Source organism: Malus sylvestris, chromosome 16 (genome assembly GCF_916048215.2).
Source record: "Malus sylvestris chromosome 16, drMalSylv7.2, whole genome shotgun sequence".
Classification (NCBI taxonomy): Eukaryota; Viridiplantae; Streptophyta; class Magnoliopsida; order Rosales; family Rosaceae; genus Malus; species Malus sylvestris.
The window spans coordinates 26,301,947-26,318,197 of NC_062275.1; the positions used below are offsets into that span (position 1 = coordinate 26,301,947).

General features: G+C 38.0%; 1 long non-coding RNA gene across 1 annotated transcript; it reads left to right on the forward strand.

Moving 5' to 3' along the window:
* The first annotated feature begins 3,253 nt into the window (after nt 1-3,253).
* On the forward strand, nt 3,254-4,656 carry LOC126606510 (uncharacterized). Its single transcript, XR_007617231.1, has 2 exons — nt 3,254-3,501; nt 4,082-4,656. It is a non-coding gene; the product is annotated as an uncharacterized LOC126606510 (long non-coding RNA).
* Nucleotides 4,657-16,251: the final 11,595 nt, after the last annotated feature.

Consider the following 16,251-nt stretch of genomic DNA (forward strand, 5'->3'; position numbering starts at 1 on the left):
TAGGAGGGATTGCTAAACACTCTAAACTGACTCAAATAGATAAAACTAAGCTTTAAAACACTTAACTAGACTCAAAAGACTCAAAACAAACTCAAAAGACTCAAAACAAGCTAAAAACACTCAAAACTGCCTAAAAACACAAACTGGGCAGTTTTGAGCTCTAAACACAATTTGGACGAAATTTGGGTTTCTAAAGGCTCAAAACACTTAAAAACACAATCTAAGACAAGTTCTAACTAATATGACTTAACAAAAGTAAATGGGGTTTGGTTTTGGACGAAAATAAGTAAATTAAAACAAGAACAATTTAAACAGATTCTTAAGCAAATTTAGGTGAATTGATGAGATATGGGGTAACTAGAGGGTTCTTCTTCACACATGACACACTTGCATTCAAATTGATTTCCAATTGCTTCTCTCAATAAGTCTTGAAACTCAATACTCCAGGTTAACTGTGACATCACTTTTTTAACCTTCAAGTTCTCCTTAAGTTAATGAATTGGATGGGAAAGCACATACAACAATTCAAAGCATTCTCTAAAAGTCCCCTACGTGAAAAGCACAATAAAGGTACAATCAAAGATCATTAAGTTTCATGAAAACTATAAGCATTGACAAGGCAATTGTAACTATGAAAAGCATGAAACTTTTGCCAAGAATTCATTAACATGATCGTTTATAAGCGACCTCCACTACTTGCAAATATAAGTTTGTAACTATTAGGTGAAACTCCCTTATATTTTAGCTTTAAATCCTTGCATGAAAACTAAGTGTGCACTCTTAATAAACATACAAGAATATGTTATCAATCAAACGGTTAAGCAAATTAAATTCACAACTTATGAAATAACAACTGAAGGTAATCAATTCATAATGCAAATATAATCATGGTATTGAATAGCCCCCTAGCCAAAAAGGGCTTAGTTCCTCATAAACGCAAAACAAAGATACATAAATTTAGACATTGAAAACAAAGAATGAAAACACCTAGAAACGCTCCAACAATCCAACATCTTGAATGGCAAGCACGTCTAAGGGTCTCTTTCCTTCTTCTTTGCTGCGGCACAAGGGATGGTTGAAGGTTTTTGTGGTGATTTGTGGTGGTGGATGGATATAGGTTGGTTATGGTGAAGGGTGGAGTGCTTAGAATGGTCAGAAAGGGGTCTTATTTATAGGGAAAGGAAGGGCTACAAATTTATTAAATTTGGAATCAGAAATCAATGGAAAATAGGCAAGAAATGTGCAGGAATTAAAGAGAATAGGAAAGGGAAATTCGGCAGAAATTGTAGGACAGATTTAGGAATGTGTTTTGGGTCACAAAATAGGTAAGAATCCTCTCCCCTTGTGCGGCAAGGATTGAGACAAAAGGGTAATGCAATTTTGGGTCAGAAAATAGGTAAGAAAGAGGGATATGTGCAGATTTTGGAAGAGAAAGGGAAAGGGAATTGCTGCAAGGAAGGATCCTTGCAGATTTGGGGTGGCATGGACTTTAGGGAAGGTTTAGGGCTTCTAGAAATATGTAATTAGGCAACCTAACATATTTAGGAATCCTCCTTGCAGCTGGAACATAGGTGAATTAGGATTAGGAAAATTTAGAGCCAAAGATGGAAACCTCCAAGAATAGAAACTTCCAACTTTAGAAACTTTGGCTTCCAATTCTGAATTCTTTGTTTTTCACTTTCATTTCTTCATTTCTTTCATCTCATTATTCATTCCTAGCTTTCTTTGATCTTCAATTTCGTCCATCCACCTTGCTCCAAGCATAAGCTATCCATTCCATGCCCAAAACTGCTCCAAAAGGCTCCAAAATGCACATGTTTGCATACTTTGTCCTTAAAACCTGAAATTGCACGAAAATAGCTTAAAATACTAAAATTACTAAGTACTAGCAATGTAAATGCAAGGAAACAAGCTAATTAAGTCGCATAAATATGCTCCTATCAGTGATGCTCATGAATGTTTATGTATGATTGAATGAGTGATGCACATGAATGTTTATGTATGATTGACATGAGTAATGCTCATGCATGATTTGAAGTACTGGGCGTACTTTTGATCACCTGGTTGGTGGTGATAGCGGCAGGTTGCCGAATAATTTTGGAGTACTGGGCGTACTTTTGATCACCTGGTTGATGGTAATAGCGGCAGGTTGCCGAATAATTTTGGAGTACTGGACGTACTTTTGATCACCTGGTTGGTGCTATTTTGGGCTTATGGGCCTTCACCTTCCACATAACATTCCAGCCCATTTATTTTGGGCTTTGCCGTTTTTTTTTTATTACCCTCTGATGGGGTTTGTACAGATATCTCCGAAAGATAAGAAAAATAAATTACATCATTCAGAAATAAATCCGACCCTCTGCTCAATGGGTTACACCCATAACTCCCTTTTATGCATGCCATCACCACCGCAATTATGTCTGCTTCTTTTTATCTTCTTTTGCTTTCTGCTTTTCTTGATCTCCTGCTCCAATAGAACTCACTTCCTTTTTACTCATCCCCAATACATAAAAGATTCCACAATGATAAAAATATTCGAAAGACCTTTGGCATCAGTTGTTGCAGGCATTATAGGCTCCTTTCGTGAGCCTCATCGACTATTATGCAGGAAATACCAGACATCTTTTTCCTTTTTTTCTACCTACAGACCTCATTTTCCTTTTTCTTTGTTTTTTCTTTCTTTTTATCTTCTTCCTTTTGGCATATGACAGACAACACAAAGGAGAATAATAATAGAAATATTGTAAGAAAACTTATCTTCTTCCTGTTTTCCACTAGTGCTCGTGGTATTCACAGGAGATGGGACCTGGTTTGTGAAGTGGTTTGTGAAGGTGATGACTTTAGCGCTGGAAAAATCGAGGTAGGGGTAGGGGTGGGTTCAAATAACCGAAAACCGAAAAAAACCGAAAACCAAACCGAACCGAGGCCGAAAAAAACCGAACCGAAAAAAAAACCGAACCGAAACTGCCAAACCGAACCGAACCGAATCTGGCTGGTTCAGTTTCGGTTTTTGAGGTCCAGAAACCGAACCGGACCGAACCGAACCGAAAAAAAATATATATATATAAATACTAAAAAATATGTTAGCATCAGGGTTCAAACCCCTGACCTGTAGGTTGGGTTTAGGTGCTGTCAGCCAACTTGACTGTAGGCTTTCTATTGTTATAATTGTACCAGTATATTATTTATAGGTTTCTTATATTGAATGCTTTATAAAATTTCTTAAGCTTAAAACCCTAGCTGTCTCAGTGTCCCATTCCCATTTCATTTTCAGATCTCAAAGTCTCTCTCTCCCCGCCGCGGCTTCCTCTCTGCTTCCTCAGTCTCTCTCTCTCTCCCTCTCCTTCCTCTCTTCCTCCAAATCACTCTCTCTAGTCTTCTCTTGTCCTCCTCGTGGATTCTTTCTTCCAAACAATGATTTTCCCTCGCCCCTTTCGAGACCCGACGAAAAGAGGAATTGTAAGAGCTTGCGACGATCACTGCGATATCGCTGCAACAAAGGTTGTGGGTAATTTCGTTTCTGAACACTATTAGACTATTAGTTGAGATTTGATTAATTTGTGAGAAATTTTGGTTATGCACTGCAATTTGTTTTGGGTATGTTGGGGAGTGTCTGTCGATGTAGAGAAATTAGGGCTGTTGGGGAAATTAGGGCTGTTGGGGAATTGGGGCTGTTGGGGAAATTAGGGTTATTGGAGAAATTATATCTTTTCGATATGTCCCTTCCCTCGGCTTGTTTTGCTTGCAGCTCTACTTTACCTCCATTTTTGTTGTACTCATTTGTCTTAATTTGGTAAAATGATAAACATCGGGGTTTCAAATTTTGATGGAGTCAATTGTAAGTCGATTATTTTGTGTAGATGAGCTATGGCCTTCCTTGTAAATACAATAAAGTATAGATGAGCTATGGCCTTCCCATAATGGTTGTTTAATGTTCTGGTCAAGGATGTGAACATTTCTATTTGAAATATTATCTTCTAGTGTGATGTTGTTTTTTACCAAACCTAGAGCTTTGTTCTTGATATCTAATTTCCGCTTTTCTACTTTCTCTTCGATCTAATATTAAATATCTTGTTGGTAGGTTGTGAATCCTGTGAATCTGGATTAGGATTGATGCTATCATCCTCTCTCTGTATAAATAATTGATGTTTGTTTAAGCATATTGCATATGATTCGCATTCGGGGAATCTTGTATGGCATTTGGCTTGTATCAGCCAAGCTGCCAAGGCGTCCCACATTCCTGTTTCCTGTGCAAAACAATTACTGTCCTTCTCAGTGGTTGAATCTATAGAATACCCTAGGCATACTAGAAAGTCCTGCCTATATATATATATTGTTTTCAATGGATCCTTGTGCCTTGGTTGTGCTTCTATTGTGCCTGCTACCAATCCTGCGTGACGTCTCATCAACAAGAGAGGAAGGAAAGACCGAATTAGAAAAAGCAAAAGTGTTTCCCATGTTTATGCAGAAGCCAAACAGGATATGTTTTGTTTTCTTTTTCTTCTTAATCAATGATGTATCTAGATGGCTGATAACTACATTTGTGCATATAGTTTGTGTTTTGTATCTTACCTTTGCTTCTTAGTCAATGATGTATCTTACCTCATGAATATTGAAAAACCGTCCTGGAGAGATGGAAACATGTCATATTTTCTATTTCTATCTTTTGTTGTGGTTGTTTTGCATTTTTTGGAGGGACAAAAAAAAAAAAAAAAAAAAAAAACCGAAAAAAAACAGAAACCGAACCGAAAAAAAACCGAAAAAAAATTGGGCCGAACCGAAAATTCGGTTTGGTTTCGATTTTGGCAAAAAACCGAACCGATAAGAACCGAACCTAGCCCTAGGTAGGGGTGACCATTTGGTGAGCTCGGCCGCGATTGAGGCAGCGGGTGAGGAGAAGATTCATCGCAGATTCACAACTTTACCAAGATCATCAGGATCAGCGTGTACTACGACTGCTCGCCCAAGAATGGAATCAGGTCCGCTCAATGAAATCTGCCAATCCTGGAGAGAGACCTCAGCAACTCTATCTGGGCCTGCAACAAGGTTACCTAAATCGAGGCGTGACGCTCCTTATCTGAGCTTCAATGGATTAAAATGAGGTCCAGTGGAATTGCAACCATTGGAGGAATCACCTGAGCTTTAACTGTCAAAATAACAGGATGTTCATGTTGGGGAAAATCGACTTGTAGCTCCTTTAAACGGGCAAGTAGCTGGTCTTTAGAGAGACCTATGAGTGCTTCAGTACAAGTTTTGCAGAGGCAGAGGCAATACTGAAAGAGTGGGGAAAAAGCACAGAAGACGGCGATGAGACGCAGAATCGGGTTTCCGGTTCGGTCCCGCAGAAGAAAGAAAGAAACCTTAAGGAGAAGGATAGGTTCGGTCCTGCAAAAAAATTGCCTCACGGAGAAGTACATGCTTGAGCGGAAGTACAAGTGGACGACGGAGATCAAGGGAGGAAAGCTTAAGGAGAATGATGGGTCTCAGAAAGCTTAAGACTACTCTGTGAGGATTAATTAGCCAAGTCTAAGCACGACTCGCGGCCCGAGGAAGTGCCGGTGACCATGACGACTTTGCCGTGGAGGTGGCTTCAAGGTTCCAGGTGGTCCGACACTCGATGAGGTAGCTCCAGGTAGGGGCGGTGATGTTTCCGGCGGAGTCCGGTGTGATCTAGGAGCGTATCGTTGCTGATCGTCGCCGGCTGGAGCACCGTGAACTTGCTGTAAGAAAGAAAGAAATCTTTGGGACTTTTTTTTTTATAAGCAGAGACCGAAAGAGAGAGAGGTTTCTGTCGGTGTGGACGCCCAAGAACATGAGAGAGATCTGAGGAGTGTTTGAAATTTGGTTCTTTTTTTGTTTCTGGGTTTCTTAGGAAAGCTTTGGGTTCTTGGGTTTTTGCAGATTCACGGTGGAGGTGAAAAAAATGAAAGAGAACCGACATAATTTTTCGTGTCGATTCCCACATACGGCGCCAAATGTTGATGCACAAAACTAGAGGGGTCTTGGAACAACGTAAATCCGACCGTGAATCTGCAAGTAATGTAAATAACATAAGATGTATCGTGGTTCACCCCAAGATTTGGGCTACGTCCACACTGGTATTGTATTTCTGAGGGGGAGAGAGAGAGCTTCTGTAATGAATATGAGAGGCTCTGAGAGTGAGACCTTGAGAGGGTGAGGAGCCTTAGGAATTGGTCTCCCTTAATTGTGAGGGTGATGAGTCCTTTTATAGAATAAGGGCTCATCACTTATTACATATTTGCCCCTTCCTTTATTACATAATTACATTTAAGTCCCCCGAGTATTTATACAAGATCTAAATATGGAGGCCCTAAGTATGGTACAAATAGGTATATTTATATTTAAGGTTTTTGTCACAAATGGTCCCTAAAATTGACTAACTCCATCAAGGTGATCCCTGAAATTGAAAATCAATCAATGTAGTCCCTGAAAATGAGTGTTGCAAATCAATGTGGTCCTTCCGTCAGAATTCCGTTAAAAATTCTGTTAAGTGCTGACATGACACTTAAATGGGTCCCACAAATTTATTAAAATATTATTTTGTGAATTAAAAAGATTTAAATATTAAAAAACAATTTTTAGTTTTTATAATTAAAAACTTGAAACATAAAAAATAAGAAAAAGGAGATGATTGAACACTATTCATCATCTTCTTACCATCCCAACCTCCCACTACAACCCACCCCACACCCCCTCTCCCACTCTCTGGGTAGAGTGCTGCCGTTGGAATTGTGGCTGGGTTCCCGGGTCAGTTGAAAGATCTTGGCCTCACACATGGTGGCCATTGGATTTTCCCACCCTATTCCTCCACCTTTGTGTGGCAAACCTTCGACGGCCTCCTAGCCGATTTCGCTATCACAGAAACGGGTACCGGAACAATCCCATGGACAAAGTTCAAGAATCTCAGGAAATTTTCAAGAACCTAGAAATCTAACCCATTTTCTTCACCTAAACTCCATTTTCTTCACAAAAAATCTAACTCAAAAATCTGCCGGAACCAATAATCAGAAAATTTCAAGAACCCAGATTAAAAAACACTAAATCAAGCTAAAAACGAGGAAATTTCAAGAAATTAAGAACAAGAAATGTCAAGAATTTAAAACATAAAAACTTCAAAAAAATTATTCTCACGGGAAGAAGGTGATGAACAATGTTCAATCATCTTTGTTTTTTTTTATTATTTAAATATATTTATTTTATTTTTTATATTTAAATATGTTTAATTCACAAAATAATATTTTATTAAATTTGTGGGACCCATTTAAGTGCCACGTCAGTACTTAACATAATTTTTAACAGAATTGTGACGGAATGACTACATTGATTTGCGACATTCATTTTCAGGGACTACATTGATTGATTTTCAATTTTAGGGACCACCTTGATGGGGTGGGTCAATTTTAGGGATCATTTGTGACAAAAACCCTTATATTTATGACTAAACTTTGTATCATATTTTCTACTTTTAGTTTGTAGCCATTTTTAATTTACAACCTTTTTTTTTTAATTTGTTGCAATTTTCTTTACAGTTTTAATATGTACCCTTATATTAATTTTTTTGTTCCCATATTTTTTGTTGTAGGCCTATTTGACTAAACTATATAAAGGACAGAAAGGTAGAGGGGCCGGCAACAACAGAGAGAGAAGAGACATATGTAATTCTAAGGTGTATGTTGTATCGCCCCCTTGTGCCTTTATTTATAGTAGTAGAATAGGTAGAATCCTTACCCTAATAGGATTACATCTCTAATATGAATTAAACTACTAAAGGGAATATACAAGATACTCCTAGATACACTAGGATTTACACAATCACATTCCTAATTCAATAGGACTGCAACACTGCCCCTTGAGTGTGTAAATACTCAAACCAAACGTCGCATCAGATCTTCAGCAGATGAGGTAGAACAGTTGATGAAGTCGTCAGTACAACGGATGAATACGAGTCTCAGATATAAGAAAGTAAGTATGCATGGGTAGTAAAACTCACAAAACCTCGCTATTGTAAAACTCAAGGCATAGGGAAAACCCATAGACTAATGAGAAAAGTGAGAAGTATGCATAATGTCTAAAACAAACGTCAAACAAGATGAAAGTAGTGTACTCAACGGAGTATGATCATCCCATGATGGGTGCCTCATCAAAACCTCATTAGGTAGCAAAAACCCAATGGAAAAAATGCTCATAATCGTAGGAAAAAGAGTACATTAAGATGAAGTGAGTATGCTTCAGGAACTCCCCCTGAGTTAGACATAACTTCCAAATAAGAGAACTACAAGCAATTCAATGCAGATAATTTGTGCATATTGATTCCTTGGACGAGCTTCTTAAAAGTAGACTTGGGCAATGACTTGGTGAAGAGATCGGCCAAGTTGTCTTGGGACGGATTTGCTTAACTTCAATGTTCTAATGCTATTGTTGCTGGTGAGAAAAAAGAATTTCGACACTATGTGCTTAGTGTCGTCTCCCTTAATGTATCCCTTATTTAATTGCTCGATATATATTGCATTGTCTTTAAAGATCGTCATAGAAAGGTCAATGATGGAAGTAAGACCACTAGTGTTTCGAATATGTTCCATAACTGCTCTCAACCAAAAGCACTATCGCAAGGCTTCATGCAAGGCGAGGATCTCAGCACTGTTCGAAGAAGTCGCAACTAGCGTTTGCTTGGTAGGCCTCCAAGATATAGCGATGTCTCCAACAGTAAAAACATAGCCCGTTTCAGCCCTTTGTGGGTTTGACAGATAACCACCATCTGCGTAATGAACGAGGCGTGAATCAACCTAAGGACCGAGGGGAGCGGCAGCTTCTTTCGAGGATTTATGGGTGTAGAACAAGCCCAAATCCGTCGTACCTTTGAGGTAGCGGACAATGTCTTTAACACCATTCTAGCGTCTGTGTGTAGGCGCGTTGCTATATCTAGCTAAAAGATTAACAGCAAAGGAGATGTCGGGTCTAGTCCAAAATCTCTTCCTCATCCTTCTTGGGACGGAAGGGATCTTGTTTAGCATCTAGAGTCCGTATGACCATAGGTGTACTCGAAGACTTCGCTTTATCCTCATTAAAACGTCACAACACCTTCTGGGTGTAGTTCGATTGATGTACTAGGATTCCATCTGAACAATGCTCGATCTCCAGGCCGAGTCAATGTCGAGTTTTCCTAAGATCTTTCATGTTAAATTCCTATTTCAAGTGCGTGACAATTTCCTCTAGTTCTGTGGGAGTTCTAATGAGGTTCATGTAGTTGACATAAACTGCAACGATCACAAATCCGGAATGTAACTTCTTTATGAACATGCATGGGCATAATTTGTTATTCATATAACCCTGACTTGTCAAATATTCACTCAAACAGTTACCACATCCACCCGGATTGTTTCAATCTGTAGAGTGACATCCTCAATCTAATCGAGAGAGTATATTATGGTCTAGAACTATTTGAACTAGTCAATGGAAGTCATTCTGGAACTTTCATGCACATTTCTGTATCTAGATCCTCATAGAGATACGCGATTACCACATCCATAAGCTGCATATTCAATTTTTCAGAAACTACCATTACCACGTCCATAAGCTACAAATTCAGTTTTTCGGAAACTACCAAACTAATAAGGTAACGGGACGTTATGACATCCATTACGGGAAAATATGTCTCATCGTAATCAATCCCAAGGCATTGAGAAAAGCCTTGCGATACGAGGCGTGCTTTGTATCATACTATTTCATTCTTCTTATTATGCTTCCTCACTAAAACCCACTTGTAGCCAACATGCTTCACATATGGTGGAGTAAGAGCTACAGGTCTAAACACATTTTGTTTCGCAAGTGAACTGAGTTCGACCTTGATTGTTTATTTCCAATTTGACCAATCCGTTCTACGTCGACATTCATCAATGGAACGTGGTTCAATGTCATCACTAAGCATGATGTCAGAAGCAACAATATACGTGAATACATCATCGATAGTCATCTAATTATGATTCCAAACCTCATAATACATCATCGACAGTCATCTAATTCTGATTCCAAACCTCATCCAATACTGCGTAATGGACCAAAATCTCACGATTCTTAGAAGACCGGGTTGTCTCATCTAAGACATTACCGTAATCTAGAATAACCTCATGCGTTGGAACAGATGAGTAAGCAATGGTTGAATTTAAACTAGAGTCATTAGTTTGCGCCGTTTTCCTCTTTCGGGATTGTGAATCCTTTGAACCAGGGGCCTGCCACGCTTTAGGGTAGGAGTAGGTGATTGGCTAGCCATCATTATACCTTACCGTGTGGGAGGTACGGCCGCCCCACCCTCAGGGATGGTTCGGCGTTCCATAGTGATGTTACGACGTACGTTAAGTACGTCCATCCTTGCAGGTACGTTTGCAGCGGGTATATGTGATCTCGTCACATTTGCTAGATCAGTAAAAGCATCCAGCATGCTTTGAGCGATGCTCTGAAGATCTAGAATACGTCGCACTTCAGTTTCAGACTGAGGGGTGCGAGGATCTAAATGAGACATAGTGGGAGTAATTCACGACAATTCACGGCGTTCTACAAGAACGTTAGTGATCTTATCTCCCCCGAACGATGGGAAGACTGTCTTATTGAAGTGACAATCTGTAAAAATGTGCCGATTAACGAATAATGGATGACGAATCATAACAGACATAGATTCCCATTTTTCTCTGATGACCCATTTTGGTACGTAGTGACGATGTTATTGGTACATAAATTGCACACCCAAACACACGTAAATGCGAGACGTCAGGCTCATATCTAGTAACTAACTATAATGGTGAATGAGGTTGGGTTGTGGTGGGTTTCAAGCGGACCAACATAACTACGTACAATATTAAATGGCCCCAGGCAAATACTGGTAAATTGGTTCTCATAACCAAAGTTCGAGCTATCGTTTGAAGGCGCTTTATGAAAGCTTCTGCCAGGCCGTTTTGGATGTGAACATGGGGTACAAAATGTTCAACATCAATCCCAATAGACATGCAATAATCGTCAAAAGTCTGTGATGTAAACTCTTCAGCATTATCCAGTTTAATCAACTTGATCAGATAATCAGGATGGTGAGCCATAAGCTTAATAATTTGTGTTAGGATTTTCACAAATGCAGCATTGCGTTTGGATAATAAGCAGACATGTGACCATTCTGTCGATGCATCAACGAACACCGTGAAGTATCTAAATGGTCCGTATATTGGTTGGATAGGTCCACAAATATCCCCTTGAATCCTCTTAAGAAACTTAGGGGGTCGTGAATAATCTTTGTAATTGAGGGTTGAATGTTCAACTTCCCCAAGGAGCATGCTTTGCAAAGCGAATGGCCATGATAAGATTTCAAGTGATGCCCATGAGATACTTTGAGGATACAGCGTATCATATCTCATCCGGGGTGTCTCATTTAATCATGCTAAAGCAGGATAGTGTCCTATAACCCATCCATAGGACCGGCCACGTAGTGTTTCTCGAGGGCTCGAATGGTTGTTATGTACAACCCACTTGGGAGACGTTCCAACTTCTCGTGAATACGCTTCCGGCCATATTCGTAAGAAGTGATACAGAGAAATTCAGAATCATTCTCTTCAATGGTTGCAACATTCTTCCGAAATGTGAAGAATGTAATGCCTTTTCAATGGTTAATTCAGTACCATTGGAAAACATTATACGGGCCTTATCATATCCTTCTATTAGGTTGGATGGGCCTGAGAGGGTTCTCAGAGGTGCATTCTTAGGTACGAAGTTAGTAAAATAGTGTTTCTCATGTAGTATGGTGTGGGTAGTTGCTTTCAACCAGACAATTAACTTCCCTACTAGTCATACCTAGAAATAAATTAATTGAATCAGTCACATGTATAAATATAATTCCATTCATTCAATTAATCAATTTGAGAAATAATATCAATAAAATAATCATCCACCAAACAATTAATTCCAAAGACTTAGAAAAATTGTCCAAAAATTAAACCATAGACCTAGAATTTAAAGGGATGGGTGGTTCGGCCACTCATAGTAGGTTCGGCCACTAAGGGTATAAAAACACCCTTACATGTCTTAGAAAAATAAAATCCGAAAATTTGGTGAACTTCTGTGCCCTATATTGTTGCTGCAGGACAATATTGGTGGCATTGAAGGTTGAATACGCCTTCTCTGGGAGATCCTATTCGGTTAAGTCTTTTTTCCAGAACTTAAGCAGTGATCGGATTCTACAAACTTCAGAGTTGTACTCATTCACAGACTTAAAGTCTTGGAAGCGTAAATGCTGCCAGTCGTGTCTTGCTTCAAGCAAGTAAATGTCTTTCTAGTGATCAAAGCGATCTTCCAGAGGGTACGTGGATCCTCCTTTGCGAGGTACTCGGTCTGCAATGCATCATGGATGTGTCTTCAGATGAAGATCATTGCAGTAGCTTTCTGAGCTTTATCGACGGGTTCATCGTCGATTGGTTCCTCGATAGTAGCTCTAAGACTCTTTGTAGTAAGATAAAGTTTCACATCTTAAACCCACTTCAGGTAGTTTCTTCCAGAGACTTCCAAAGCAGTGAAATCGAGCTTGCACTACAAGAAAACATGGCTTTTGTGACGACCAACATTCGTCACATAAATATGAAAAATCGTCACATTTGACTATATGTGACGAAATTTCAGCATCACAATTAGCGTCACCTATACAGCGTCACCGATAGTTTAAGTGACGAATATTGGAGTCACCACATATTTTCCTTTTACGTGACGCTTCTTCCATCACTTATTATTCTAACATGTGACGAAATTAGCGTCAGAAAATATAAAATTCAGTGACCTATGTTTTTTGTCTCATATCAGACTTATAAGTGATGCTTTTTGGGTCACTCAATATGATCCCATAATTATATAATTACACTAAGTGACGCTGAAATCGTCACATATTCTTTTGATGGGTGAAGCGGCTTATGTCACATATGTTATAATCAAATAACTATTTAGGAATAATATTTGAGGAATCCATTACTTATTCGTGTTTTGTAATCTAGAATAGCAACTCATAACAATTATAAGGTAATACTTCCCATTTTCATTAATCAACAATTAAACCACATAAGTTTGAATATGTTCAACAACTATACATCCAACAAAATAACATAAACAACCCAAAATCAATCTAACCCATGGTGACCTATCTTAATAATAGCAATTTGTGAAGAAGGGTACCAAGGCCTATACATGGACCGTTTAAGGTACTAACTAACAAAAGAAAAGTCTAAGACACATTGAGGTGCTAACAAAAAGGTCTACCATGTGCATACTTAACTAATCCAAAAGACATAACTATCGAAATCATTCTTCTTCCGAGTCATGTTTTTCCAGTTCAGGATAAACATTTTCACTAGATGAGTTATTACCACCAGATTCCTTCGAGTTGTTGCTGGTCTGCCCTTGACTTGCAGTGAAAAAAGCCATAATTTTTTATGCCAAGGTTTCATCATCATTTTGTAAATCCAACTAAGCTCTCAATTGTTCATTTTCCTGTTGCAATTTGAGGAAACCATTTGATAGAATCTTGATCTGATCTCTTATATTAGTTAACTCAGAACTTGAAGCCATAAAAGAAACACAACTAAAGGTATTCGTACGAGGGAGAAGACCTACATCGTTAACATATTTTCCCTTCCTTCCAAGGTTCTCAGCCATGATTCCAAATTCATCTTCCAATGGTACTTGTATGGAATCGAGTATAGTACCCTCAGGTGCTCCTTGGATTAGTTTCTCCCTAACTTCATCCTTCTTTTTCTTCATGTTATCCTTTCATATTAAAATACAAACAAATAAGTTTCTATTGTTTCAAACAAATCAGCCACAATATACTTAAGAAAACACCACTTAAATACTTGGATGTGATCCTAAATTGATGCAGAAGCAAACCATTGGGTATAAACTGTCTTTACATATGATTTTGTAGTTTATGCTTCAATGTGTTTTACATAGGATTAGGCAACATACAACGTATAACCTTTAAAGTAGTTTTTGTTTGAATGTATGTTAGGTATAACCTTTCATCTTCTAGCTAGTTATATTAAGTTTTTTTCAATTCAATCTTGCATGTTCACTTTATTTGTGTTTCCTAAGTTGTATCATGTCAAATTTGATATTTTTTTTTAATCTCTATCTCCCTTAAAATGACACAAATGATAAGTTCGTGAATGACTTACATATTTTTCCCGGGCAACATCATTTATCCACTGATCATTCTTGTCTTTATGGATAGCCCCCCAATTATCAATCACAGATAATGGATTTCCTTTTTGCTCAATAACGCAGAAACATACATTAGAATATGTGAATTCCATAATGAGTATAATAAGTAATTTAATTTCATTACCATCTGGGCCTTCCTAGCATGTTGGATAAATGGCCTTGCCCTTCCTTTGTGGTGAAATTCATTAATGCATGTTAGGATATTTTTATTTCAAATATGGCTATCGAAACTATTAGATGATATAGGATGACTGATGCTGCATATAACTGATGTTGCATGACTGATGCTACATACAAATAGGGTGACTGATTATTAGACGATATGGGATGACTGATGATGCATATATATAGGGTGACTGATGCTGCATATGACTATGTTGCATAACTGATGCTGCATACTGACTGATTATTAGACGATATGGGGTGACTGATGCTACATAACTGATGCTGCATATGATTAATGCTACATACATATGGGGTGACTAATGTTACAGACTGACTGATTATTAGACGATATGGGATGACTAATGCTGCCAGATTTTATGTTTCATTTTTCCATGGGACTCTCTATTAAATCTAATCCCCTAATTTGAGGAAGATTGACATCTAGATGACTTGTTGATAGTTGTGTGCTAGCTACTTGCTGCACTCCCTTAATTTAAAGAGTGACAGCTTTAGGGTATACCAGGTTAGTAGGATTTGCCAAGGTAGGGTTGCTTGTAACCTTATACCTCATTATATATCCCCCCCTTGTACATTCAATCAATCTATGAAAAATACATTCAAACAAACTTAAAATTTCCACAGAAACAGAGGTTATATTACCTTTGCCATATTCCTAATTCTAACCTAATTAAATAGGTATTTGAGCAGATTTGAAAATTACAAGTAAAAAAGTATGTGGCTGTATAGCAAAGTAAGCTAAGATACATAAATCCTATCCTAACAAAATATAAATGTTATAGAAAAACAACATGAGATCGTAATCACACTCGAAGAAACAAAATTCATTTAAAACAAACAGTTGAAACACTAATCGGTGGCTTGCAAAATGACACTAAGTAAAAGAGTTCCATAAGAACAAATCAGATGAATAAAGCCACCAACTACAAGACAGGGAAAATCTCAATAAATAAAGGGAAAATACGAAACAAAAAGTAACAAAGCCAAGATGCAAAAATTTTAGCCATAAATACTGAATTTAAAGAACGAACACGAAAAATTTCTATGCATTTCACTTTGTAAGGATTAACCAGCCTACAACTAAAATGAAAATGAAGAAGCATATAAGGTAAGAGCTAGAATGCAAGAGTTATAACTAGAAACACTGTGTTCGAAGAACACGACAAGTCACAATTTCACATTGGAAAATTAAGCAGATGACAACCAAAATGAAAATGAAGCATAAAAGGTTAGAGGTTCTGACTATAAAAATTGAATTTGTAGAACACGACAAGAAGTCTTCATGTTGAAAGAATTAGTTTCTAACTTGGATTTATACTAGAAAATATTGTATAGAATACATACCAAAAAGAGTGTAGTATTCTAAACATTACCACATAACCAATCCCAATGACTCTTTGGTCTTCCACTCCATATCATATCATTTGGAAGCTTAGCTCGTCCTCTCGCAGGTGTTCCACATGACAAGTAGTGTAGATGCAACCGGTGCCTAAACTGAGAGTACAACTTTGCCATCTTCTTGTCAATATATTCAATAATCTTCGGATGGGATAAGTCCACAACAAATAATACCTATTGTTAAACATAAATATATGCAAGTGAGTGCTTGAAATTACAATGAATAAATTGAATTCAAAACTCACAAGCAACTTCTCTTGCAGTTTCTTCTTTTCTAAAGCTGGGACCTTAAACCATCTCTCATAGCAAACCGGTGAATATGTCCGAACAATATTCCCTATCTCGGACGTGAAAAAATCTGACACAACTGGATCACTTGGAACTTGATGTTTAAAATCAAAGATGATTGGC